General features: G+C 42.4%; 2 protein-coding genes across 5 annotated transcripts in view; one reads left to right on the forward strand and one right to left on the reverse strand.

Moving 5' to 3' along the window:
• The window catches only part of tet2 (tet methylcytosine dioxygenase 2), a 30509-nt gene extending 13122 nt beyond the window's left edge, over positions 1–17387 (reverse strand). The window contains exon 1 of one of the 2 annotated variants that reach the window (XM_037096246.1): positions 16917–17387. The gene's annotated coding sequence lies outside the window, so the exon portion shown is untranslated. The remainder of the gene's footprint in view (positions 1–16916) is intronic. The other variant, XM_037096237.1, reaches the window with a different exon arrangement.
• The window catches only part of cxxc4 (CXXC finger 4), a 77194-nt gene continuing 50718 nt past the window's right edge, over positions 726–27201 (forward strand). The window contains exons 1-2 of one of the 3 annotated variants that reach the window (XM_037096286.1): positions 726–880; positions 2281–2314. The gene's annotated coding sequence lies outside the window, so the exon portion shown is untranslated. Of the gene's footprint in view, positions 881–1974; positions 1992–2280; positions 2315–27201 lie in introns of those variants that run through there. The other 2 variants (XM_037096301.1, XM_037096293.1) reach the window with 2 other exon arrangements.

Here is a 27201-nt window from a genome sequence, read left to right on the forward strand (position 1 = left end):
CATGTTTCATTTGGCATAAACGTGCTCCATCATCGGGCCTGATTGTCACATCTGGAAGTGGTTACAGCTGCTTATGATTCTGGCAAGGCTGTCGCCTCGAAACGACATGTTTTGTCCAAAGCCTGATAACTGTTAAAAAATATTTATACTGTGTCTGTACAGTATTTATTTCAGCAATAACAAGCACTGCTTTTGAAATAAAAATCATCCATTAATCGTGTGTATTGTTCACGAAAGAATGACATGCAACAGATGTAAGGTTCAGTTAAGCTTCTGCATTTTATGGATATTCTGCTTCGCATGTGACAAGTATTCTATCTCTGGGATGATTGTAGGCTGAGCTAGTTTGCAAAAGTTTCTTTCAAGTTCTTAAAAGAAACCCTACAACACCAATAGACACCAATTTTGGGTTCCAACTAAAAAAAATGCAGTTCAAAAAGTTTCCCCTTTTTATAAAAGTAATTCAAGGCTTGAATATCCTCTGACCCAATAGGGACAGCATTTATGATCATGTTATTAATGTCCTCAACCGATGTCCAAAATGCTCATGTGAACCATAATTGGGCAAGTAAGTAAATAAATCTTTTTGTTGCAGTTGTGGTCCGGTCGATCAATCTGGAAAATCTGCACAGGAAGCAGTCAGGTGAAGCTCTGTCCAGGCAGGCAAGCAAGAGAAAAGACTTAATCATCTTCTTTTCTGTCAATCACCCCTCCAGGACATTAGCAGCCCTCCAGACCCCCAGACTTAGAGTGCTAAATCTCCCATTAACGAGCCAAGCCCTAACAAGAGTGTCTGGAAGCTCCCGCCGTTGTCACAACAGAGCAGCCAGCTGCCTGTTAGCAGGTGGAAGAGGGAAGCAGAAAACAAAGACACTCTCAGGTCAGTGACTAGTAAAAAAAGAGCCTGAGAGGTGATTTTTTTTTTAGTTTGTGTGTGGAGTGAAGAGAGGGAGTCTTGCATCACAAATATCACCTTTTAAGCAAGAAAAAAACTGCTTTGTCATGCAATCGTCCACTAGAATTTGAGGGGGTTTGTTAAGCAGAGGAGTAGCGAATTAATAACTAAAGAAGAAAACATCCTCATTTAGACTAAACAACAAAAAATCTCACGTCTCACTTAAAAATACCCAGTTAACATAAACATTGAATTATTTAATTTAAAAGTGCCCCCATATATTACCTGGCTTAACTGCATAGTAAATATTTTTACTGCAAGGGTGTCTTAATCAAAACAATTGATTGTTGATTCATCGTTTGATGATGTTGTTGTCTTCATTGTTACATGCCACAATTCCTGATGGAGTACAGTTTTGTCATGATTTGTCACATTCGCAGACTTTCTCCAGAAGTTATAGCAACAGGCGACAGACCAAAAGAAAGACACTTTTCTCTGAGTTTGAACCTTGTTTGAAACGTTTCATATGATAAAGTACATGACTCAACAAAATTATTAACAGCAGTCTAATAAGTTATAGACATTATAATGTTGAAATCTTCAATGGCTTTAACAGTGGATTTCTATTCATAGTATTGCGGTCAGATTGACTGCACACTGTAATTCAACAACTTGGACAATGTATTTAATGTGAAATAACATCAAGACAACTTAAACCTCCACTAAATGCAAGTATACAAACGTTAACACATCAGTTATACTCAGACAGCGCTGGAACCTGAAGATAAAGAGCCTCATGAGCCGCTCGGGCAACAAGTTGCAGAACTAATCTCCCTTTTGCTGCTGTCAGACGCAGACGGATGTAAAGTGCCACAGCGGGACGCCACCACCAGCGGCGTAATCAGAAGTGACACGGAGCCTCTTTATGATTATGTCAAAGTTATTAAAACTGAAATGTGTTATTTTGACAAATGAGTAGGAGAGGACCGTGTGGGAGTTGTGAAACGTGCACAGCGCCGTTTGATGAATTGCGAGTCGGCTTTGCATCCAGACACAACATTTGGGCGTTCTCACCCGTAGCAGATCTGCTGATTTTGTAGGTGGAGTATCGAAGATAAATGAGAATGATTAACAAAGTCTTTATACCAACAATTTACTTAATGATTATTTTCCCTTTGGATTTGCTATTTTGGCGTACAACTGTAAAGAATAATGCACTGTACATCACTGATATACTGAAAATGTGTTTTAAGAATAATCTCTTTCTTTTTGTAGTAAACTCTACACTCGCTGAAGTAACAATGTAGAGAACAATGGGAAATTTTAACTCTAACTCTAATATAAATAAACTGATGCTCCCTCCTTTTTTGAACTCTTTTTAATAGAAAGCATCTGATCCCTGAAAAACGCAACAATGAGGTAAGCGGGTGAATACCACTTCCCGACCCCATGTGACTACTCCTTTGTTTTGTCTGGCCCACGGTGCAGCCTGTAAATCAGTAACTCAAGTCAAGAGGTGAACACTGGTGCTAAGCTGCTTTCAGTGCAGCTCCGCTCCTATGGGACACTCCAGGCTTTACAAAGGACCGAACGGAGCCAAGCAGCTTGTCACAGTTGGATACACCCACACTGACAACAAAAAAAAAAATCTTTGCAAACCCAGAACAAAGCCAGAGATCCCAGCTGAGTGTGTGCGCGCCTGTACGCGTACAAACAAACACACACACACACACACACACACCAATTACGCAATGTTGTAAGTCCAGTTCGGACTGCTTTAAGACATTTGGAGATTTGGCTACTTAATAATGTATTAAATGTGATTCACAGGGAGATCTATTTTTGCTTCCAGAAGTAGAGCACTAAACTTAACCAGAGGCTCAGTGCTGCAACCGCTTTAGTGTGGATGCCTTCTGGAAGTTATAATGCTTTGATCTATTTTGGTTTTTCTTTCTAGTATCTAATGTCCACCAGGGAAATGAGCACTGTGCTTCAGTTTATGATATGACTTCACTTGCTTGGCTTGAACTGGATTCCCAACAAAGCCTTTTTCTTTTTCCCTCCAGAAGTCAACTTCTTTGTCTCTATATGCTGTTGTTTGGCTTCCCTCCCTCTCCAGCAGCCTACACCTCCAGTCCTCTGCCCTGTAATTACACTTTGAGGTTCCTCTGTACTTCTATCTGCTATCATCTACTTCCCCTCCTGTTCAGTCTATTATCTAGCCTGTGCAGTTATGACCTAAGCGCTGTTGTTGAAATGGAGACAGTCGTTGCCCATAGTTATTGCCTCTGTAGCTATGTATTTTGCTGGCATTTATAGATGGTCAGTTGCTTTAGTGCTTTGAAGCCTGGGGGCGAGGGTGGACTCAGTGTGATCAGTGTTGTAAAACAATGGACACAGTTTGCACAAGAGTCATTTAAAGGCTGCAGCAATTAAGTGTCTTGTCTCTTGCTCTACCTAATGCAAGAGTACAGAACTTTTCTATTTGTGCATCAAAATACTAGAATATAAAATTTGAGGTACAAATCATGGGTGTTGTGGATATTTAGTCGCCTTGTGTTTTGTCTTCCCAACTCCCTTGTAACAAACTTTTAATGCACCAGACTCTCACTGTGTTTTTGTTATTCCCAAAGAGAGCTAGTGAAATATGAGAGCTGCCATAGTAGATGGGGTCTATTTGGCGTGACTTGGCAGCCGCATGTGACATTCACCACTAACGACAGCTGCTGGGAAACTCAGGTCTCTGCACTTTCAGGTTGAGACTGAGGCAGGCCAGGCTAAAGAGCAGTAGAGAGAGAGAGAGAGAGGGTAGATTTGGAGGCAGAACTGTAAATCAAATGCACACTTGCCAAGCCACACCGCTGTTTTGCAGAGTAGTCCCAAGAATAAGCCGTAATCTCAAGTGTACATTTCCTATTCTTCGCTGAAATGGGCCCTTTTGCGTTTTCCTGTTTGAAAGATAAGAACGTGGAGCGTGCATCCAGTCCTAAGACTATAAATTTTTTAGAGCACTCGGTAAAAGTAAAACCCACATGCCTGATGACCTCATTCACAACAAACTGTTCAATATTTAGATCCGTTGTAATGTGACCCGACTATTCCACAACCATCACCTGCTCCTTTGCAACTATGCTAATCATTTAGCCACCAAACCCCACAGATTATTATTAGTATTAGCTAGTGTTAATGGTGCAATGTATAATAGTTTAAGTTTAAAACAGTCAAAAATTAACTACAAATATTAACAAATATAATTAGTACATTACAGTTTTGAAGTTAAGTCTTTGTTTTGCAGAGATGTCTGGAAGTAAGCATGCTAACAAGCTAGCTCCTCATCATGTCTCGTGCTACTACTTTGTACATTAGGAAGTAATTGTCCGATGGTATAACTCTGGCCTCGGAAGATTGGCTGTACGGTTTACTTAGCTACCATGCTAACCACATTTACAGTTAGCAGCAGTCAGTGGGCACTCTGATAATATGCTGCCCCCTATTTGTTTGGAGTATGAATTCAGCAGGTGGCCAATTCTTACATACTGCACCTTTTTGTTATTGGTTTCATTCTAAAAACACAGACAGAACAAGAAAGTGTTATTTCTAATCGTGTATATTTTATTATATTTTTTTTGTTTTTTTTCTTTTGTCTCTGGTCCCAACTTAAACAGAATTAATACTTTAAAGATGGTGTAAAATACACCAACTAAATAAGATTTATTTACCTGTAAAAAAAAATTTCATATGTCAGTGGTTTAGTCTCATTAGAGCCAATAACTTGAAACTGACTGAGTTAAACTGACCTTCTTAGTTCTTCCTCAACTAAAACAGAAAGACAGATCATGACATTGAGAATGTAATGGAAGCAAAACTAAGTCTGTGTTTATAACATTGATTTTGGTAATGGATATTCACTGTCAAAAGTAGAAATACTGTAATGGCTGCTCTGTGTATGCTGACAGACTGGAGTTAGACAGGTCAGACTGCATGTTGCAGAGCTGCGAGTGAAACCTCATCCTTAGCAACCCCTACCAGTGTAATTAGGTCAGATGACTTGCATTCTACAGTTGTTTAAATCCCTCCTGTAAATATAGAACTGGCCTCGTAGCTCTGCAAACCCCATGACCTCCTACAACATTTTCACAACTCTGCATTCCAGCCCTCTGTGTAAACAACAAAGTCTCCTTAAGACTACTATTAAGTCAAACACTGATTCACTTTATTTGAAATGATTTGTTATGATCATTGCATTCTTGGTACTTAATAATACATGCTCCACCCTCAATTTGCTGTAGGTCCAATTTCTGATATCACTACAACAACGGCGGGAGGACTGTTTCTGCACACATTTGCCAAATTTAAGTCTGTTTGAATATTCCTTTAAACATCTGTTTAGACATGTTGAATTATGACATAAGACATATGGCTCACATATGAACTCAGCGAGTTGACTCCACTGGAAGGAGTTTTAGGGAAAGGTTGAGGGGTGGACTGGAAAGTTTTGGAAGGTCAGAACACCCCAAGTCACAAAGCACAATGTGAAGTAAAGTGCTAGCAGCATGTGTTGCTACTGACGGTCAGATGCTCGTCAGGCATGATATGACAGATGTTCATTCATGTTCTAGACCTCACTGGGTCTCTTACTCAGGCATCTCACACTTGTGATTTATGTCACATGGCACGCTCACGCAGTGCGTACAATGCACCTCACATGGTTGCCCGTGCCCTCTCTCTCTTTCTTTCTATCAGTCTGAACATATGACTCTCTCCACCCTGACTAAGAAACAAACGACCCCTGTGTCTGCAGTCATTTTTTTATAATCCCCCAAATTTGCATGCTAGCTCGATCGTTGCAACATTTTCTTCGGAGTGCTTAGATCTTGTTGCCCCTCTGTCACATGAGCTACCTTAGCAACATGTGGGATCTACATACTGATAGCACTCCAGCCTGAACGGAAAGAGGAAATATCTAAACAAATTAAACATGAAAGTGAAATCCTGAGCAAAAAAAAAAAGAGATAAAAGTAGACCACACACACTGGTCAGAGCACCGAACTATCTTACCATATTTCCCATGTGTCAGATCAGATGAACACATTCTTTTCTTTTCCCTTTAAGGAACAGTTTGACATTTTGGGAATTACGCATGTCACCACTCTCATGCAAGTTCCACAAATATAAAGCTACTCCAGGAGGTCACAGCTCCCAGTCTAGAAATAGTCCAGCACATAGTGAAAACCACAACTTAGACACAACAAATAACATATGTTGTGTTTATTTGTGATCTTTAGAGCTGCTGTTGAGCAGTGTTGTTACTTTTGGACAGAGTCAGGCTAGCTGTTTCCAGTCTTTGTGCTAAGCTTAGCTAACTGGCAGCTGTTTGCAGTTTGATATTTGCCATACAGAATTCATCTAACACATGTTGAACTCAAGCGAATATTTCCCAGAATATCAAACTATTCCTCTCTGAAGGGTAATCTGTGATGATACGTAGCATTGTTTTCGTTAACGGTTGCACACCAACATATGTTCATATAAAGCTTTTATAGATCTATCCTACACATGTTAGGGGCATACACAGCTTCTATCTTAGATTTACAGATAGCACATATGTTGTGCTAGCCACTAAAGGGAGGCAAAATACTCAAATTTCAGGATTGTCATTATAAAGCACAAATGTCTGATATAATTCCCAGGCTACACACACAAAACAAGTCATTACAGACTAATGAGGAAAATAGTTCAGGGGTCTCACAGCCTGAGGAAAGAAGCTGCTCTGTAGTCTTGTGGCGTGAAAATGGATACTTCTGTATCTTTTGTCAGAAGGCATCAGTGTATACAGTGTGGCTGGGTTGGGTGTTTCTTTTACTACCTTTGTGTGACCCGTATTATGTAGTAGCTTGAGGTATTGAGTTAGTGATGTGTAGGTTCTATCAATGTCAGCAAAATCACTGCATGAGATGGGAAGTCTGACTTATCACTGCACAACCTCAAGTCCAGTCACTGTGTCAGGCGGGGCAGTGCAGCTTCCTGTTGATGCTCACCGTGGCCTAATCACCACATTGTGACGTAACAGTGGCTGCATCACGTGACACCAGATCTCCTTTTTTCTTCCCTCTCCTGCCGTTTCCTTTCCTCTCCCCTCATGGTTGACCACAAACAGTGCCAGTAGAATCAGCTTGATGAGAAATGAATAAAAATACTCACTCTTTCAGAGTAGTATAAAAAAAAAAAAAAAATGTATTTCAACCAGATTCAACATATCACTCATGTTTATATTATCTATCACTCTCATTTTCACATTCTCATTTCTTTACTTCTTAGGGGATTTTCAGTGATGCACGCATGCAAATGCCATTCAGTATCTTGGTCTACGTCTTTGAATCTGATACAAGATTAATAGATTATGGAATGAAAAACAGAGGACATTCACTTCTGTTTGTAATTTCTTCCCTAGAGAGCCTCCTCCCCCCTCCACAAGAAGAAGGGGTCTCTACAATTTACATTGTTCTTTATGTCTAACGCGAGACAGATGTGGCTGACTCATGGAGATTCCCACTGCAGTCCATGTGCTCGTCCAGCTTTTTGTCACACTTCCTTCTTTTAATCTATTTTGACATCTGTTAACGAACTGTAGTACCATTTAAGAAAGGTTTAACTACTCAGAATTATTTTATTGTATTCATTTGCTTGCCATTACTAGACACTTCGTCCAATGCACAAAACAACCCAGTTTTTGCCTTTAGTCTGAAAAAGACAATAAGCCTACTAAGCCTTTCAAATTTCTGATGGCTAATGGGAAAACGAATACTCTAATACTCCAATTTACATGCAGCCATGCATGCTCCGATTAATGCAAGGAGGCCACTCTACAGAGGAACTCCCTCCTTTTCAAACTGCAGTCATGTTGCTCCCATTGTTGTTACCCCTCTGCAAGTTTTGCTAAACTGTGTCCTCCAAGCTAATCTTTTTCGACTTTGCTTGACAAGAGACTGTGACGCATACAGCTTATGCAGCAGGCAGTCTACTCAGTCAGCCCAGTCGCCAGAATAAATGTTGGCACTGTAGGTTTCGGCAAACCATGGATATGTTTAAACTTAACATTTCTTTATCTTTCCTTTTCAATTTCATGTTGTAATGACGATGCTGCGCTTATGCTCTGCTTAGGTTTCGGCACAAAACCCCCTGGTTTAGCGTTAGAAAAAGACAGTGTTTTAGCTAGAGGCGACTGCATTTGTTGCCAGAAACATGGCTAGAGATCTTCTTAGATTCACCCGGTTTTCGCAAAGACGGCTCAAAATTTGTCCCTGAGGAAATATCCAGTGATATGATGATTACAAATGTGAAACGCCACGGTCCCTCGTCAAAAACATGTGGTGGCTTCTCACTTAGAAATGTAGAAACTGAAGTCACAGGCTTGGAAGCAGTTCAGTCTGTATTTGTGCCTGTAACGACACTGGACGAGGCATGTTCTATCCCCTGCTGATTTTAAACATATCCCACCAATCTCTGGACACGTTGATGTAACCATTATTCTTGTTCTTCCACTATCTGATGAATACAGTGGCTTCTGCAGCTGTAAAGGGTAGCCATCATACATTCTTCAAGCAGCAACTGTAGATGACAAATGTTAGCAAGTAGCTCAGTTTCGTAGAGTTTCCATGATTCTCGTGCAAACTGCGGTAAGAACTCAAAAGGAGATGCATATTCTGAATACGCAGTATTCATGACCAAACAAATGCCCCTAAAACCTGAATAATAATCAGCCACGAGTAGATAAATTGATGATTTCCTGTATATGGATAGCTGACTAATGAGGGCCAGGAGTTTCACTGTGGGCACCTTTTGCCTGTAATGAAACATGAGCATTACTGCCTTGTCACTCGCTGAAAACAGCCTAAGATAATGCAGTCAGAAGGTGAAGCTGTAACAGTCAAACAGAGACAAAAATGAATTGCCTGCAGTTTTTATTTTAGGTTAACTGAACGACCTCCTTCAAGATGAAAAGATAAACTGAGACAGGGAAAATCAACTAACAAGCCATATCAAATGCTCATAGCCATAATTAAGAAGAACGTCAACACTAATCCAAGATTGTTTGATAGTGTTGAACAAGGAACAAGGTGTTTTCTGTCTTCATGGAGCTCAGGAAACGGTGGGCAGGACACATGAAATATATTTTCTCATTAAAAGCCAGAAGGTTTCTCTTCTGAGGAGTTTCGGCGTCAGTGATTTGTGGTTCGACAGAACTGGTTATGTTGCGTCTATTTTTCAGGGGCGAGGCTGCAGTGGGTGAATTGTTGACAGTTTTCCCCTTGACACAGTTCATGTTGTGGCTCTCAAGCCTTTAGACTAATGGACAAATTCTTCAGGCTGTCACGTGTTTTGCTGCTTTAAGATGTGTGGTACTGAATGTCTGAGAGCATTTAGTCTGTGAATATGGAGGAGATTTCTGCATGAAATGAAACATTAGAGGTGACGTTTTTTTTAAACGTTTTTGTAAGTGTCATTGGTATGAATAGTTCAGTGACTTTTGCTGTAGGGGATGAACCCCACCTCTTTGCACTACTGACACAACTTGTTTAGCAGGTATTCTGGAAAGACTACAAATGTCCAAAACATCATGCAGGCATTTACTACTGGTACACTTGGTCAACCTGAATCAGTCATATTTGTTTCAGCAGTTCTGCTTAAAACTGCTAGTTCAAATAATATAATATCTTTATGCAACTGTTTAAAAGTAGAAAATAAGATAGCATTATTGATTAGTGAAACTGCCCAGACAGCTGCTGATAACAAGCCACAGTGCTGTAGAGCAGATCTTTTAGTCGGCCATCCAGAAAAAAACAAAACAAAAACATTTCAGTGAAACAGTGCCTTCAGAGCCACTGACATGCATGTCAGTGTAGACTGTTTCCAGAAAGAGGTCAGTCCAGATAGTAGACAGCCGTTGAACATTAGCCCAGGTCTGACTTCATAAACCTGTTAGTCTTGGCTTTTTTCATGTTTAATCAGCACAACCTGAAAAGAAAGCCTGCCTTGCTCGGAGGCAGCCTGTGCAAAGCTTACACATGCAGTCTAAACCTTTCTCCGTGCCTTCAAGCTGCATCACATGGGGACTCTAATTAAGAAATGGGCTTCAGAGCGTACAAACCCTGTAACCTGCCCCCAACCCCTCACCATGCTGCACTTTTCCATCCAAGCTGCTCTGTCTCGTCTCCCCTCCGAAACCCTTTGTCTACGCATCAGTCAATATATCTGACTAACTTGATGAACTGTGCGCACGGCAAAGTTAATTTCTTTCAGAGTGCATGGTAGCCATGGCGACCATCTTATGAGCGCTCCAAAGCCCATCTGGTCTGAACATTACCGCGGCACGGCTGACTGCAGAATAGGCTGCTCTGCCGCGGTGTGCACATGTGCTTTACCCATTGATCCTGCCAGTAAATCAATAGTGCCACATATTCAGAAGCCTACATTTGCACTCGCGTGGATCAACACCTTTTAAAATTGCGTTTTAGAAACGTGCACAGCTGCGAAACCTAAAAGGAGAGATACGGCTAGAGCTCTTAACGTTGAAACAGAGGAAAGAATACTTCATGTTGGCCTTTTCCTCCTCGCTCGTTTTCACATCTACTACACTCTGGCCCGAGAAGGAAGCGTACACAATGCCAAGGGATGAACAAACGCCGATTCCCATGTTCCTCCAATTCACCTTCCAGCCTGCGAGTCTTGGCATGTGATTAGCTCACAGGCACATTTATTTAGCAAATATTTCCTTTCTGTTTGCATGATCCAAATCCAAACCAGCTTCCAATTAAACAGGAAGCGGAGTTGAACAGTAAACAGAACGAGGGGAAACATTATGATAGAAGGGAGATTTAAACATGGCAACACAACATGGCAGCAGAGGAATTCTAAATGAGCTAAATACCAGGGCAGATTTTAGTTACTTGCGAGCTACAGATAATGGGTTTATCTTGAACAAAAAGCAAGGTTGGTCATCCAGTTCCTCCTTTCTCCTTCTGCTCATAAAGCCTGAAGCCATAGATATACCATAGTAGTACCCAGAATAACTTTGAATAAAGAAATATTTGATATGGGCTCATTTGTCATCTGGACAGGGGAATGTAGTGATATTTCTTCCCTCGTTGGTTTCCAAGCAGCCCAACCTAAGCCACTGTTGCTAAGCTCCCTCTTTCCCTCCACTGAGTGAGTGGGAGGCACGTGACTCTCTCATTGAATTGAAATCACAAATCCTTCTGAGTGAGGGATATTTTGATTCATGGCCTCAGTGTGAGGATTTATAAACCCTTCACCATATCTCTCACACCGTAGAAATTCATCAGGGAGCACAGAGATGTTAAACGATATTTAATGGGTTCCTTCCAGTGTCCTTCAAATATGGCAGACCTTCAGGAAACATTGGTCACGGTTTGTCGTGTAGCTTAGTGTTTTACTGCATTTGTGTCTACCACATCTGTAAGATTGTTGCTCTGGTCTGGAGGGTGGTGCAGCAAGTGTCACCGCACTTGAAGCCGTGCTTGAATGCTGCGCGTATCATCCAGTCGAGAGATCCAATTCGTTCCCAAAGCTAAGATCAGAAACTTCCCCCAATTAAAAAACACATATATGGACGCAAAGTGATCTGATTGTCACTGAGCAGTCCGTCTCGGAAAAACACCAGCTGCTACACTCGTACATTCCACTCAGGAAACCTAATATTGAGCCTGAGCCACTCGAAGCCCTCAGAAGTAGCTAGTGATGTCATTCAAGGCCTTTGGTAGGGTTACGCTTCTAAATGACATTCAGGACCAGCTGTCTGTCTTTGTGCTCCTTGTGTAGACAACAGGGGGCCATGGGGCCTAACCTTTTCACTGACAGCTCCTAGCAGCAAAACCATCCATATCTGACAGCCATTTTAGAAGAGGGCAACCAGCCATTAGAAGCAGTGTGAACCCAGTTGAGATTGTGCTGTCATGATGGAGCTTTGCAGATCCTGAGCCATCAAAACCCCTTCACAGATATTGAACTAAATTAGCCAATTTCACAAAGAAGATGGATTTTGACAAAATATATGCTAAAAGTCACTTCTTTTGGTCCTGAAAGCCATTTTTTTCCAACCCTAACCCTAACCCTTCAGGATTAGACCTGTGTCAAAGCCTTTTCATTGTCACAGATTTGATTTAATTGGAAATGACTGGCCGCTATACATTTTGACACAAGAGTCTTCCCAAGGATAAGATCCCAGCATGGGGTTAGGTCACTTTTCAAGATTTGTAAGGCATATTGACAGCCTGTGTGCATGTTTTCTACTTGTTATGCCACACATAGTTGACCCCATTTTCAAAAAGTGACATCTTGGCTGGTAAGGAGGCATCTTTCATTCTCAGATATGGAAACTCCAAGGGTCTTATCTGCATCTGTTCACCTTCTTGACAAATAACAAATAATACCCTCATCAAAAAGCTCTAGCTTTACCTCAGTTGTTATTCATACATTCACTGAAGATTTCATTTTTACTTCTAGAATCAGGAAAAGTTTCTCTGGTCACTGCAGTTGAAAGCACCATTGTGGACTAAAACACTTGCTTGGGTTTTCTGCTTGAACTTTGCAAATATTGCAAGTTTGTTGTCGAGCAGAACTGGAACTGCAAAGGGAGGTTGTGAAATTGTCCGACTTGACAGAAACACTTTCAGCCAGTTTAATCTCCGTCCTGTCTCTATTAAGGCCTTCACCTGAGGCGACGCTATGTGCTGTCAGCGGCATCAACATAAGAAAAGGCCTGCTCTCAGACTCGCCGCGTTCTCAAAGCACGGGCCCCGTTCTTACCGTGGCTCTTAATTTCTTTTCTTATATCCTTAACGTCTCGTAGCAGAACCCGGCAAAAAGCGGCTTTCAAGAAGATTGTCCAACCGTAGGAGAGGCGGACCGGGCGAGAGGCGGGAAGGGATGCTATTCGCTTTGGGGATGGTTGCGTAACATCTCACTTGCCTCCCTCTCTGCGGAATGCCAGGATAGTGTTTGTAAACAGAGCGGGCCATGTGCCTGCGCTCACGTGGAGGAAGCTTTTGAGTCGCTGCCCTCGCTGCCTCACCCCTGAGGTAAACCCTGACATCGATACATGCTCGCAGGGCCAGCTACACTCCCTCCGGCCGCGTGCCACTCGAACAGTGCCTTATCACTCTCACTCCATAATTACGCCTCTGCCCGACTAACAACGCGCGGCCCCGTGGAGAAAGACGGCCACGAGTCACATTTGGGATTCACTGTGGATCTCATTCGGCGATGACTGAAAACATTTTTTGTATGTTGGACTTATAAAAATGTTATTAACATCACACAATCCCAGTGATGACCAATAAACCACTCCCAGGCCATAATTACAACAAACTGTCTCTGCGACAATGAAAGGCCTTCATGGGATGGAAAGCCAAGATTCTTGTTGGGGGTTAAAGTGGGTCTGGTTGGGTAATTATTGGTGACTAACATATTTTTTTGGTGATTTGGCTTCAGTTAATAGGCAGTCTGTTGTATGTATTCTGAGATAAGCACATGGCTTCAGAACCGATCAGTATGTAATGCTTTGATAATCGTCTGGCAAATGGCAAAAACCACATAACGCTAAATAAGGTGGTGTATGGCATGCAGCTAAATCATTTCTCTCAGAACTCCACATGGTTGTCTGAGGCTAAAGCTCATTCAACCATATCCAGCAAATACACCTTTTTTTCTTTTCTTTTATCAACAATACAGTTGTCACTCCCTTTGCACAGTTGTAGTCAAATGCTGTGCAAACACATTTTTTTTTAAAACTGTGTGCAAATATGTGACTGCTTTTATGGCACAAAGGTTCCATTGCAGCAACACCCTGAGTTTGTGGTTTGCTGCTTCTCCCTCGCCCTCCATAGAAAAACAACCCCCAATAGCATACAAGAGGGAAATCAATATTGCAGAAATCAATACAACACTCAGTATCTCGCCATTTTGTCTCAGGAAAGCAGTGGAGCTATGACCGGCCAGCAAGGTAGTGCAATCTAAAATGTCTAACCTGCCACTGGGCCTGCTGCTCTGTCATTTGTGCTGCAGCCCCCTGGCTCGAAATATGATGCGTGGGCTGGACAGAGCGGGGTCAGAGGTGAGGGCTTGGGTAAGGGCTTGGGTATTGTAAGTGGACAGCATTGTTGTGGGACGCTATGGCAACTGGACATTCTTCCCAAAGGTGATATTGTCTTTGCCCTGGGAGTGACATAAAGGGGACTTAGGGCCATGACGAAGGAGCAATCCAACCGCACGGCTTTATCTGTAGGTGTGGATGGATGAGAGAAGCTATGTGCATGTGATTGATCTATCTGGGCCCTTCCCCCACTCAGCCCCCTGCAGGCCCATTAAGGCTCTGGTGCCTTTTTCAGCTGCTGATGTAACAGCAGCCATGCAGAGGCTCATGGAAACACCCCCAGCAAAATGTTGTGCCTGTTTCCCAATTTTTCTGTCGCTGCACTTTTATGCTTTTGTAAATCCTGCAACTGAGCAGAAACTGTTCAACCACACTTTGGCAACCATTAATCATTTGCATTTAGTCTGAAAAAAATGTTCATTGTCCATCCAGACTATGCAGTACATATACAGTAGCATGGAATGAGATGTTTAATGTGCCCATAAATCAAGAAATCCAAAACCTCAGACTTTTTTTTTTTTTAACTATTCAATCGCAAAAAAAAAAAATGTTAACAACTGCAATGACCTAATCGGATCTTCCGCATGAGACACCGCATGTAATAGACACGCGAAGGCATGCATCACCTGATCTCGTGCAGTCACAACATACTTAAAGAAATACTACGGAGACCATCTCGCGTAAGCGCTCGTGTTGACATCCCACAGCCGGCGACCATGCTTGCCATATCAAAACACAGCCACGCCATCGCGTCAGTGGGGCAAAACACCACCACTGTTGGTTTGAAAGTTACCTGACGGCTCGCAAAGGCTGAATATGGGATTCTCCTGCAGCCGAAACGAGCTGAAAGGGTGTGTACTGCAGTGTCGAGGCTACATGGCTCTTCAAAGGCCGCCGCAGAAGCGCTGCATGTAAACACAAACATTCTGAAACACACGCTTAATTCAGAGGAGGTAGGCGAGCATTTGGCTGTCAGAGGATACTGTTCTTCTTTGTCTCTCATCAAGCCTCTAACTTTGCTTTGGCTTCGCTGCCTTCTCACTTCTCTACAGCCCATTTTATCCACACATTTCTCTCAGTCTTCACTGGTAGCTTTAAATTCGGGGGGGTGGGGGGGCACTGTGTTAGGCTCAAACTAATCTGAATTCCTGCAGACTGCCAAGGCTGTTAAGTCCCAATGGCCAGTTAAAGGTTAGTCATTATTCTCCACCTTGCAGGCATGCCTTTACTTTGCATTTTACTTGAGGCCATGTGGCTACATTACGACTGTTGGAATACACAAGCCCCAATACACAAACCTGAGGGAGATCAGTTATATTGTAATGGGCCATTCAGATGTTAATCTCACAGTAGCACTTGGATTCAGAAAAAAAGCTAACAACCAATTAGCGATTGGCTAATTGAGATAAGGACCATAACAACTGAGAATTTACATGTTATTATCATTTGTTCAACGAATGTATGTCTAAAACATGTGCTTAATAACACAGAAAACTACTAACTGTTGGGGGTTGGAAGTGTTGACCTCATTGTTATCACCCTTTTTTTTTTTTTTTGCAGTTTAGTTCCTCTATCTGTGCGAGTATTTGGTCACCGCACTGATGTTCTGCCCCAGTTTCTTTTAAAAATGATTACATATCAGACACAGACACGCATTCCTCTTTGTTCTGTCAATAATCTATTTGTCAATAGCTGTTTGCTAACCAACTGCTGTGTCCTTTAACCGCTTGTGCGGCGTTAAACATGCCCAATCCTGTCGAGAAGGCAAAGTTTAATCAACTTCGGGAAATGAGATTGTTTGTTGCTTCTCTACTGGCAACAGTCGGTTGTTTAGCCTCCAAAGAGGAAAAACCTGCTCCAGTATTACCTTACTTGTTCCCCCAGTTAATGGTGCAGTAGGATAGAGTTTCATTTCCTACAGAGCTTTTCTGACCTTGTGTGCCTCACTACACTCTGCCACTATAACACCACAATTGTCTTCTCTTTTTTCGCCTCTCCTTGGGATTTGCCTTTGTGTCTGCTTGTCATTCAGTGGTGAAAGCAATGAAAGCTGATTAACAGAGATACACAAAGCCAGAAGCTAGTCCAGCTCCACTGCTGTGCACACACTCTGCACTCACTCACTGCTGGACAGACACATCTAGGTTGGACTTTTTACTCTCATATATATATATACATATAGAAATATATATACATATATATATATATATATATATACTCGCCTGAACAGCACGGACAAACATATAAACCGTTGTGGATGTAAAAATAGTAAGCTAACTGAGGGTACCACTGCCTGCATCTGAACATATTCTGTAAAAATAGCATTCTGTAAAAGCTAATAATTACACATAAATGTTAAAAATGTGTTTCCTCCCTTTATAAACAAGTGTACACACTCAAATACTTTCAAACACACCTTTTAATAATATGTGCCCGTTCCAAAAGAGCAGTGTTGAAATGCTGAGTAAAGGCAGAGAGCTTCACACAGGCATTTAAATGATTCTTAAAGACAAAAAAACCCCAAAAAACTACTGAACAAGCAGTCTAAGAACACCATTTTCTATGATGCGTTCAAAAGCTGCAAGAATGTTGAGTGAACAAAACGCACAGGAAAACACAGGAGGTGTCTTTCAGTTTCAGCCGGCACCAAAAAAAAAAAAAAGAAAGAAAATCGTCAGCCATGTTGGAGTAGCTTTATCTAATATCCCCTCCTTATTATGTTGGCTCTTGCTTTTACGGTGGGGGACATTTGCTATCCCTCGCCTGCTACACAAAACACCAAAAACACACCCAGGTTTAAAGGCAACGAAAGGGCTGAGCAGAGTATTAACACACTAATCAAATCCTCACCTCCTTTTTACGTCCCTCCACTTTGTAGAAATTCCAACAAACCGTCTGGATCTCCTCTTTAACAAATCCTAAAGGGCAGCCATCTTGCCTCTTTCTGTTCTTCTATGAAACAGACTATCCTCCACATCAATATTCATGGAAACCAGTCTGACGTCAGCTCTCATCATCAGGAGAAGCCCGGGTGTCGCTGTTCGCCGGCCCGAGAAGCACGCTCATATGTGACTCTGGCGCAAAGGCGAAGGAGGCGCAGAGTAGACAAGATGTGGCTGCCGGTCGGTGGGAAGAGCCTCGCTTTGCTGGCAAACTCAAATAATCACAAAATCACTTTCCTGCTGAGTCCTCCCCACACAAAGAGACAGGTTTTCTTTCCCTCCTCTGCTCCCTCCTCTTTTTTTTTTTTTCTTCTTCCCTCAGCCGCACACAATAGTGCACACTCTGATGGCTGCCCTGAAGCACTGGACTGGATTCAGTGAGCAGGACAGGACTCCACCCCCCCCTTAGTGCACTTTATGTTGAATATTGCACTGGGCTCAACTGTCTGGCTGTGGCTGAGCACAAGATGCCTCCACCCCCTTCCTTTTCTCAGACAGGAAGCTGAGTGACTCAGGGTTTTTCCCTCCCTTTTCAACTCTGTCTTTCTCAACTTCCTTCTTTCATTTTCCTCCTTTCTGTGTCACACGCACACGACTTCCCCTGTAGTGTAACGGCGCTCAATATTGAAGGCAGCGATCAGATTTGGCCGGTTTGGAGTTCAACCAGTCGAGCAGCGTCTGTGTCTTATTTTGGCACGCCTCGCCCCGGCTGGCTGGCTCATTTTTAGAGTGTAAGACAACTCTACATAGCCTACTTTGCCTCATGTGTCTGCCAAGACCCACCTCCTGTTGACACTGGCCACGTGGGCTCGAGAGAGAGATAGAGGGAGCAGTGTGTGAAAGGAAAAGGGTGGCTGAGGGTGACTGAGAAGAAATTCAGCCCCTGGAAAGTTGTTGAAATAACCCCGAGTGAAAATGTGCTGTAATGGAGTAGTGTCACCTCAGCTGTGGTTTTTTGTTGTGGGTTTCTGTGGTAGGTCCTCACAAAGGGCTGTCAGTCTGAGGTTCGGTTTGCAAAGTGCGCGAGAGCGTGTTTGAAATCTCTGAATTTAAAGGTCATAGTTGCACACACGGTTCAGTTGATGCCGACATTTAGACTTAAGTTATTCTGTGAAAGAGTCCTTTTTCAGCACGCGGTAACAGCTTCAACCAGGATGATCAACAGTCACCGACACCCCCATTCACTTAACAATTAAATTCTCTTTTTACTCCACTAACAGGTGGGTCTTGTCTGAAAATAATCTCCCTTTAGCTGCAGTTAAGGCTTAAAGGGAGACCCCACCTCCTTCCCAGCAGCCCCTGCCTTGGTGCAGTGACATTTGTTGACTCAATAGTTTCAGGCGCAGAGCAGAAAAGGAGATTTGTTTTTACACAGAATGGGGGAGGGGAAGAGGCAGGGAGGGAGGGGGGAGGAGTCACTCTAGCTTTGACACAGATCCTGTTTAGACAAACTAGACCCTTTTACATCAGGTTTGGCTTCTGGCTTTACATAGGTCAGCTGTTACTCGTGTGGATGTTGAACAGGTTAAGTGAGCATTTTTTAAACCACGTTAGACAGATTGTGAGTCCAGTTCACTGGCCAGTAAACCTATAGAATATGATCCAAAGGACTCTAGATGAAACTGGGTAAAAGTCCTCATTTATTTCCTCTTTAACTGAACAAAACGGAGGAGATATGGGTTAAAAGAACCTATAAGGGCATGAAAAACATTTTCAAACGTTGAAACCTCCAGGTGTCTTTATTCCTTTATTGTGAAACAAAAGCTGTAAATGGATATCAGACAGAGGGTCCTGATATCTTGAGTGTACATGCACCACAGCAGGGTACAGCCTTCATGAACTGTTCATCTGTCAGGTAGTATTGTTTTAATCAAGGGACCGCAGTAAGTACTGAAGTAGTGTTAAGTGTAAAAGCAACTGAGCTGATATCAGTAAGTGGTCAGTCTGCTCTATTTCTGGGTGATAAGATGCTGACCCAGTTTCCAGTGGACAGCTGACAGTGGTGTGTTTGTGTTAGCCTTGTGATGTTAGCATAGAGGTAATGCGTACTTTCTGGTTTATTCAGTCCTCTGTGACGGTGGAGAATGACTTGGGGCCGTGGACAAAACAGGACATTTCAGGATGTCCAGGGGTGTAGTGGCATTTGTTCAGTTCTTAATCGCAGTTTCTACAGTGGCAAGTGTGCAAACATTAACGCTAGTCAGTTATAACTGCCGTCATGGTGACATGTTAGGCTGACTTCATCACGTGGAGAAGGTGATGCAGAAATCAACCAAAACATCAGTTTTACCTAGCCGGTGTTAGTAGAAGCCAATCCGTTGACTTGACTACTGGCTTTTTCTAAGGTGGACCACTTCTTTAAAGATAAAAGCACTTGTTAGTTGCAGCCCCGGTGATAGTTAGGAAACTCCTGTCCCACTCAACTTAAATCCCCAGATGAGTTGTGAAGCTCCCCCCCCCCCCCCACACTTACCAATTGCCATCAAAGCGCCCCTGAGCAAGGCAGTAAACCCACGACTGCCACTATGAAGCGTCCCGGTGATCGATGCTGTGGGGCTTTCAGATGTTGTTTAGACTGGTCAGCTTCCTTCCAGCTCCCTCAGGCAGCTGTAAACAAGGAAGTGCACTCAGTCAACTTGTCTTGTAAAACAACAGTTGAGCTTCACTTCAAAGTTTTTGTACTTGTCCATGTCAGCTATCTCTCCATTCGGTTGGTTGCGTTCAGGGTGAAAACACAGGTTGATATTCACAGGCAGCAGCAGGCTTGTGTATGTTTCATCTTTGAATGAATTAATCTGTTGCTGTTTGAATTTGCAGGGCTTGATTTTGTAGACGCACTGCTCTAGAGGTGCATTTATCAGAGCGCATCCTGCTTGCGACTTAAAATGGCCGTGTTGACTCCTTCCATGTGTATTGCCAGCGGTCACACTTGGCCTGCCTCCCCTGAAAGCTACTGTAACCTCGTAAATCAGAGATTATCTCGTCATTGCTCTCACCTTGTCACATTTCAAAGGACTGCAGGCATGTGCCGTCACCTCATCTGTAAACACACAGCCGCGGCCTCACGCTGACCCAGGGTCATCAAAATTTAGGCACACTTGTCACTTGACTGATTTCACACCTTAAGATGACGATGAGCACTAGTGGAGGATGTTAACTGGTGTTCTCGTGGGTCTGGCACTTGTACTGATTTATGCCAAACAAATCAAAGAGAGGATCAGTCTGCCTGCAGAGGTCAAAAGATCTGGGCCTGTGCTCTTTAGATCTGTGTGTCACTGTGGTGGTTTATAGTCCTACTCCCTAAACAGGCTATATTTTTGCTCTTTCATGTAAAAAAAAGAAAAAGAAAAACCTGTGGCTTTAAAGCGCCAGTGCACATTATCAAAGTGGGTGGTGAGACCACAGAGGGAAATGAGTCATTCGTTCAACGTTTGACTTGCCATGTACCTAAACGTAACTGACAAAAGTCATGAAGTCTGCTGAATGAAAAAGATGGCTTTACAGATGAATGTTGAATTCCAAACCACTAGGCCGATCTAGCCAGCTGAATTACTGTTAACTGTCCTTATAATTATCAGAAAATGTAAAGTTCTTCGCAACCCCTACATTGTTTTGTGTGAATAACCCTATTACCAATCCTTTAAATTGAGTATTTTAATGTTTTTTTCATGAAATTCAAATAAAGCTGGCCGCTGTTTGAATTTGTATTTTAGGAACAACCAGGTTTTCCCCACAAAATTTGAATGAAGACAAAGCTCTTGGTGTTTTTTTTTTTTCGCGCAGAGCTCTGCCGGCATGACTGCTGTCAGTTGGTTTTATATCTTCCCCTCAGGCCATGGACACACGCTTCAAGCACGAGCTTCACTTTATTTCTCTTATTTTGGCTCTCTGCTCATAGTACTGGTGCTTTTTACCTCAGAAAAACAGATCTTTGTTTTCCTGAAACCCTGTTTAAAACTATTTACGAAAGACAAGTCTATGTATATAGCACGGCATTATACACACTATTTTTCATGATTGTTTTTGAATTAACTCATGACACCTTCGACATGACCTCACTTCGCTGCCTTGAAATGTTTTGTTTTTTATATTTGGTGTGAGTCATTTGCTCCTAAATAAGGTGGAGACTCAATTCAGTGGCTCGCGATGAAGGCAGCCTGATTTACAACCTTCTTTACATTGCTCTGGCGGTGGGGAGGAAATAAGGTGACATCTGAGACGCGACGGAGCTGCTGGGGGGTGTCTCATCGGGAAGCTGACAAAACCAGCGCTTCTCACAAGCACCGGTGGTATTAGCACACACCTCACCTGGGGCAATCTAAACACACACAGACAAACTCTTTACGTAGGGTAATAACTAGGTATCCTCAGCAAGCCGCCGACCACTGCACCCCCCCCAACCCCCCTAACAAGATGTCACCCATGGCTGCCCCTCCTACCGTAGTTATCTTAAAAGACAAGGGAGAGTCGTTAGTGTGGGTCTCACATAGCCTAATTGTTTAAGCCACAGCAGGGGGTCCGGTGGGGGTCGGGGGTTTTAATGAAAGAGAGGGAGAGTAACTGGAGAGCGCTCGCTGAGCTCCACGAGGCACAGAATTATAAAATATTTGTGCTGTTTTATCCAAACTTCTGCACATTCGTAAATCCCAGGACTTTGCTCCCGCGTCACAACGCCTCTCTGTCCGCGTTGCGTGTGCCACCTGACCATTCACAGAAGGTCCTCCCCGGGCACAGCAGGGTTGGACAAGGCCAATCACGGCCTGCCGCTGTTCCCGTGGCGACCAACTGCTCCTGAGAGGTTTAAGAGCTGGTTCCCGCATTCAGGCTGCAGGTGCTTCCATCCTCCCTTTAATTCAGACCGCCTCCCCCCCATCTGAAGCCTCTGCAGGCACGGCCCTCTGTTAAGAGCAGGGAAGCCCTTTTTACCAGCTGTGTGATACGAGCTTCTCAGCCGCCTCACACATCTCTCCTTCCCAGAGGGGAATCATCGCCTGGGTCACTGCTGTGACACAGTTTCTGTTTTTTGGTGCAGATTGAAGCTACTTAGCCTGTTACAGCTTCTATAAACCAAGAGAGGAAAGGCAGTAAAAAAAAAAAAAAAGACAGGTTGAAATGAAGGTGTCACACATATGGACAGTTAAGAATTAGCAATGTTAAAGGTGCTGTATGTAGTTTTGGGGAACACATTTTAATTTAGAAGAGAATGATCTTCATTGACTTTTTTTATGCCTAAACAAACAAAAAAACAACCCGTCTTTGTTTTCATGACTGACTAAACACTGACCTTAAGGAACAACGCAATCTCATACTATGTACTTTGTTTATACTTGGCGGACCCTGCCAACTTTCTAGCTTCAAACAGTGTTTTAGGGACCTTATTTTCCCCTGAAAACAGCTTGTTTATTCAGTTAAGGACAAAATAGATATGTCTGAGTTTGTATTATTACCACATTGATTTTGTAAATATTAAAATTAAATCATAAAATTCTCAGTTTTAGTGTCTTCTCCAAAACGACATAGTGCTCCTTTAATCTACTTGTCACAGCTTTACTTTTCTGTATTCTTCTTTTATATAAGATATGATGTGACAGATTGAACACACATCATTATCAGTTATTGAGAGACTCTCAGTAAGAGACACAAAAAAGAAACAGAAACATAAGAAATACAAAAACACACTAAATAAGAGTGCAAAAGGAGTTAATGCAGACATCAGAACCAAATAGAATAACAGTAACAATGAATTAAGGGAAAAATAAGTGAACTACAGTTAGAACTAAATGGGAAAAGTTATTTTCTTAAATATAGACTGCTGTGGAGAAGTAATAAAAGGCAATATTGCACCCGGTATTGTAAAAATTGGAGACGTTGTATTGAAAAGAGAAAAAGTAGTCTCATACATGCTGCTGGAACATTATCTGTTTCAGATCGTTGTTGTAGGCAGAGATGTGGATGTGAGTCATGTGACCTCGACTCAAATCACTCTTTTGATCAGTTGCAACTGTGCGCGACAGAAAAAGGCTGACTTGAGTCTCAGAAATGTCAGTATGCTGGTGTTTAAGAGGGATGGGGGAGGTAATATTCTTTTGGTTTAGAAGAAATAAATCTGTTTCTTGTGTGATTACATTTATTTCCCTGAATACCAATAGTTAGAATACTGAGATTAAATTCACACTATTGTATACAGGTTAATAAAATTGGCCAATAATATCATTATTAGGCATGTACTTTAACCTTGTCTTCTCTCTTTATCAGACTTGAACCACGACTTGAATCACATGCCTGGTTGCAGGAATTGTTTTAAAAACTCTTAACTGAGGCTTCACAGGAGCCGAAAAGTTAATATTATTAATAAGTGAGCGAGAGCATTGTGCAGCATCTTGTTTTCTCAATGAACTTGCTTTAAGCGCCTGCATCTGAGATAGTCGGTTCCTTTGTGGGGTAAAAAACATGTTTAACATCAACAGAAAGCGCAACAGAAACTATCCCTACCCGCTGTGCATCTGTGTCACACAATTTCATCGAACTTTACACAATTCCCAGGCTGATCAGGTTTAAAATGTAGTCGACAGGGTGCACACGTCAAAAAGCACCGAGTCCCCACTGTTTAACTGCATTCTCTGGTGTTTGGCACCGAGCAAACGATGACCCCTGCTGGTGAAGCATGTTGACCTACAATGCATCAGATCCTCGGACCGAGTGTTTCAGTATGAGCTGGCTCGTGTTTCCTTTCAGATAGTTGTCTCTTGTGAAACCTGATTGCAGTTTTTGGAATTTACAAAAAGAAATCCACAGTTTTCATTGACCCTCTGCACCTAAAAGTAAATGTTTTCGCTTCTTATTTCATGTATATATTCCAGTCTAAAGTGAAAGAACTAAAGTGAAATATTCAAGTAAGAGAAAATCTGCAGGATTTTTTTTTTTTTTTTTGCAAGAGGCACAAGTTGTTCTTTCAACACTGATACGATCTGCGCCTGTAAATGAACAAACACGAGCAGCAGCCACTCCACGTGCAGACAGCTGGCACTTGACATTTGTGACTGTTAATGTCACATCACACCGCAGCAGCAGGCTTTAATGTCCCCACACTGTCTAAACAACGTTCTGATTCACCGTCCTCCTACAGGTGGCCTCCTACGGTTCGGCCCCCACCCGCCTGCCAAATGTCCCGATGGCAGACGCTCTGCAGCAGCAGCCAGAGCACGTAACAGCCACACCCTTATATTCCTAATATTGAAGACTGTCACCCAAGTAGTAATTGTGTGTGTCACTTGTCACTTTTACCAAAGTAATATTTCAACATGATCCCTTTTACTTTTACTCAAGTCAGATGTTTCAGTAGAATTGCTTCAAAAAGTGTTGGTGATGAAAGAAGGAAGTAACAATACCACAACTCTGGTGCAAGTAAAGAGTTCTGCATTAAAAAAAAATGACTTGACTAAAAGTTTGTTACGAGCCAAATACTGTCTAAGGGAACACATTAAAGTACTTGCAGGCAGAATGGTACCTGTCATCGTGTTAGCAGCATTTTAATGTAGCTGGTCTACTTCTTTTAGTGGTGTGTCTGTTACTCAAACACTATGTATCACTTATGTATTGTGCTGTATACGGTACAATTTCGGTTATTATGAATTTTATGTAAACTCTTAAACACAGTAATATAGGCAGAGCTTGGATTCTTTTTGGTGGCCAGCAGGGGGCGACTCCACTGGATTTAAAAAGAGGCCTGATTGTATGTAAGCTTATGAGAAAATGACCAAACTTCTCACTTGATTTAGTACCTCAGTTAATAGTTTCCTTATACTTTTATGGTCTCACACTAGTTTGTAGTCTTCTTCAATACAGCATGTTTTTCATTTCTTAGATTATGTTCCCATTTACAGTAAACTAGAAGAACCTTACCTTGTTTATTATCTTGTGTGTTGTGTGTCTCTTTAATACCTGGCTGCAACTTAATTTCCCCCCCGTGGGATAATACATTTGACTTGACTTGATTTGACTTGTGATTGACAAGTCACTACCAAGGCATGTCTTTGGGTTCTAGTCCCCAAGCCAAACACGCCGTGCTATGATACTTATTATGTCATGAAGGGTTTACACATCGTCACTAGTGGGAAAACCAGTTGTGGGTAGTAATCAGTGTTCAGCAAGTTACTTTCAATAATGCAGTATATTACATATTTCTAGTTACCATCATTTTAAAGCTATATATAATGCAATATCTGCGTAGAATATTACGTATTACCCCATTTTTTAGTTACTTTCAACAAAATGCCCAAATAACCTCTATAGAACAATGAACTAGCCTAGAAATTTTTCAAATACTTGAATGAATTGGACACAGAGATGAGCAGACAAAGGATCGAAGTCTGATATATCATGAGGTGAAAATAAATACTTTTATTTGTGGAATTTAGTCATATTAAACACGCTATCCAGATACATTCTAAAGTGTAGTCAGTAATGACATAACCAGACAAACATCTATTTTTCTGTGCCCTTTTTTACAGAAGTCCACAGAACCAGGAACACATGAATATATGTGTTTCAAGAATGTAAACTGAAGTGCGTTCTGAGGATCAGGCTTCATCGTTCGGCCAAGGAAATACGTTTCGCATTTCAGGGAACAGGGAACTTAAGACTTATAGGCTCGACTATATTAAAGACACGCATGGCCTGTATTGATATGGTTATGTGTGGTGTGGCTGGGTTCTTAAAAAACAAAAGTGAACACTCAGTGATTCCAAAAAACTGTCATGTTTCAACAAAGACTTACAAATATAGCTGTATTCACTATAAAACCAGCAGTGGATCTTAATGTGTTTATATAGACCGGTGACAAACCTTAGTTCAAAGTTATACAACACAGGCAAAAATATGTAAGTAGGTCAGGCCACTTAAAGGTTTAAAGGGTTCTGAGAATGTGCAAATCATACGTTGCATGTGTCACCACCATCATCAAAATACCAAAGGAGGGAAATCCTTTACGAAGAATGTTGGTCACGTTCAGCGGATTTGTAAAATCTGTGACAAGGAGCAGTGACTCTGAACACCTTTATGAGACTATTTATGTTTATTGTCACCCATCTATCTATTAATAGTGCACATGATCCACATCTGTAAGTATAATATCAGATGTTTAATTCTTATTCCGGCACAGAAATAATGCTGCTTTCAAAAGGGATGAACATTTGCACCTTGCTCAGACTTCTGGAGGTAGGACAGAAAACATTGCAGTTGCTCAAGATTGTCGCTCAGCTTGTTAGTCAGGCTGCTGCACCGGCAGCCTGTTGAGCTGCCTGCAGCTCGAGCTTCAGGAACAGTCACACAGCTGCACAGCAGCAGCAGTGGCGGCGGCAGCAGCAGCTGCCTCCTCCTTGCTTATCTATGCATTGGCAGCTGAGACGGTCCTTCTAGATAGCACAGACATGAAATCAACCCTTCACCTGCTCCGGGCTTGGTTCAGCATGACAAGCACACGGCGCAACAGCCGCCCCCAGCCATGTTGTCTATCACCAGACAAACCTCCCTTCGTCAGAACTGCTGAACCATAAACCACTTAAACCTGACAGGAAATAAAAACAGATAAGAAAGGCAAAGCTATGATTTCACTCCCAAAACAGTGTGCGAGGATGGTGGAGATTAGGCTCAGATTAAGGCATCCAGAGCCGAATTCATCCAGACGGGGAGAGACAGCCTGGCATTAAGGTAATTAAGGTGATGTTTTGCAGCAGTAAAGATGTGCTTGTGACTCAGAGAACGTAGCGTAACAGCTGTGGCGTGACACATAAGCCCCCCTCCGCAGCCCGTCACTGATTGTGGCAAGTCCTTGGCTGTGACCTTGCTCTCCCTCTGCCCACGCTGTTGTGAGCAGGAGATGGTTGACGATCAATTTCGGCTGCGTGTTTGCTGCGGAGGAAGGCAGCATATGGTTAGACATGATTTACGCACAAACACGAGCGCTCCCTGGTATGCCCCCTCCGCCCTCCCCCCTCCACTCACAAACACACAAACAGGCACTTACATAAATTATCATGTTTTGTGGTGCTGCAGATATTTGTGGCGGATTGAAATGTTGCAGGTCTGCGGTTCAGCAAAGAAAGGAGAGGATGTAAAGCCTGCAGCCCAGGATATAGGATGAACTTAACTGTCAAAAGACGATTGGTTAAAGGTTTAGTCTTTTAGGAATTAAA

The sequence above is a fragment of the Acanthopagrus latus genome, chromosome 1 (genome assembly GCF_904848185.1).
Source record: "Acanthopagrus latus isolate v.2019 chromosome 1, fAcaLat1.1, whole genome shotgun sequence".
NCBI classification, from domain to species: Eukaryota; Metazoa; Chordata; class Actinopteri; order Spariformes; family Sparidae; genus Acanthopagrus; species Acanthopagrus latus.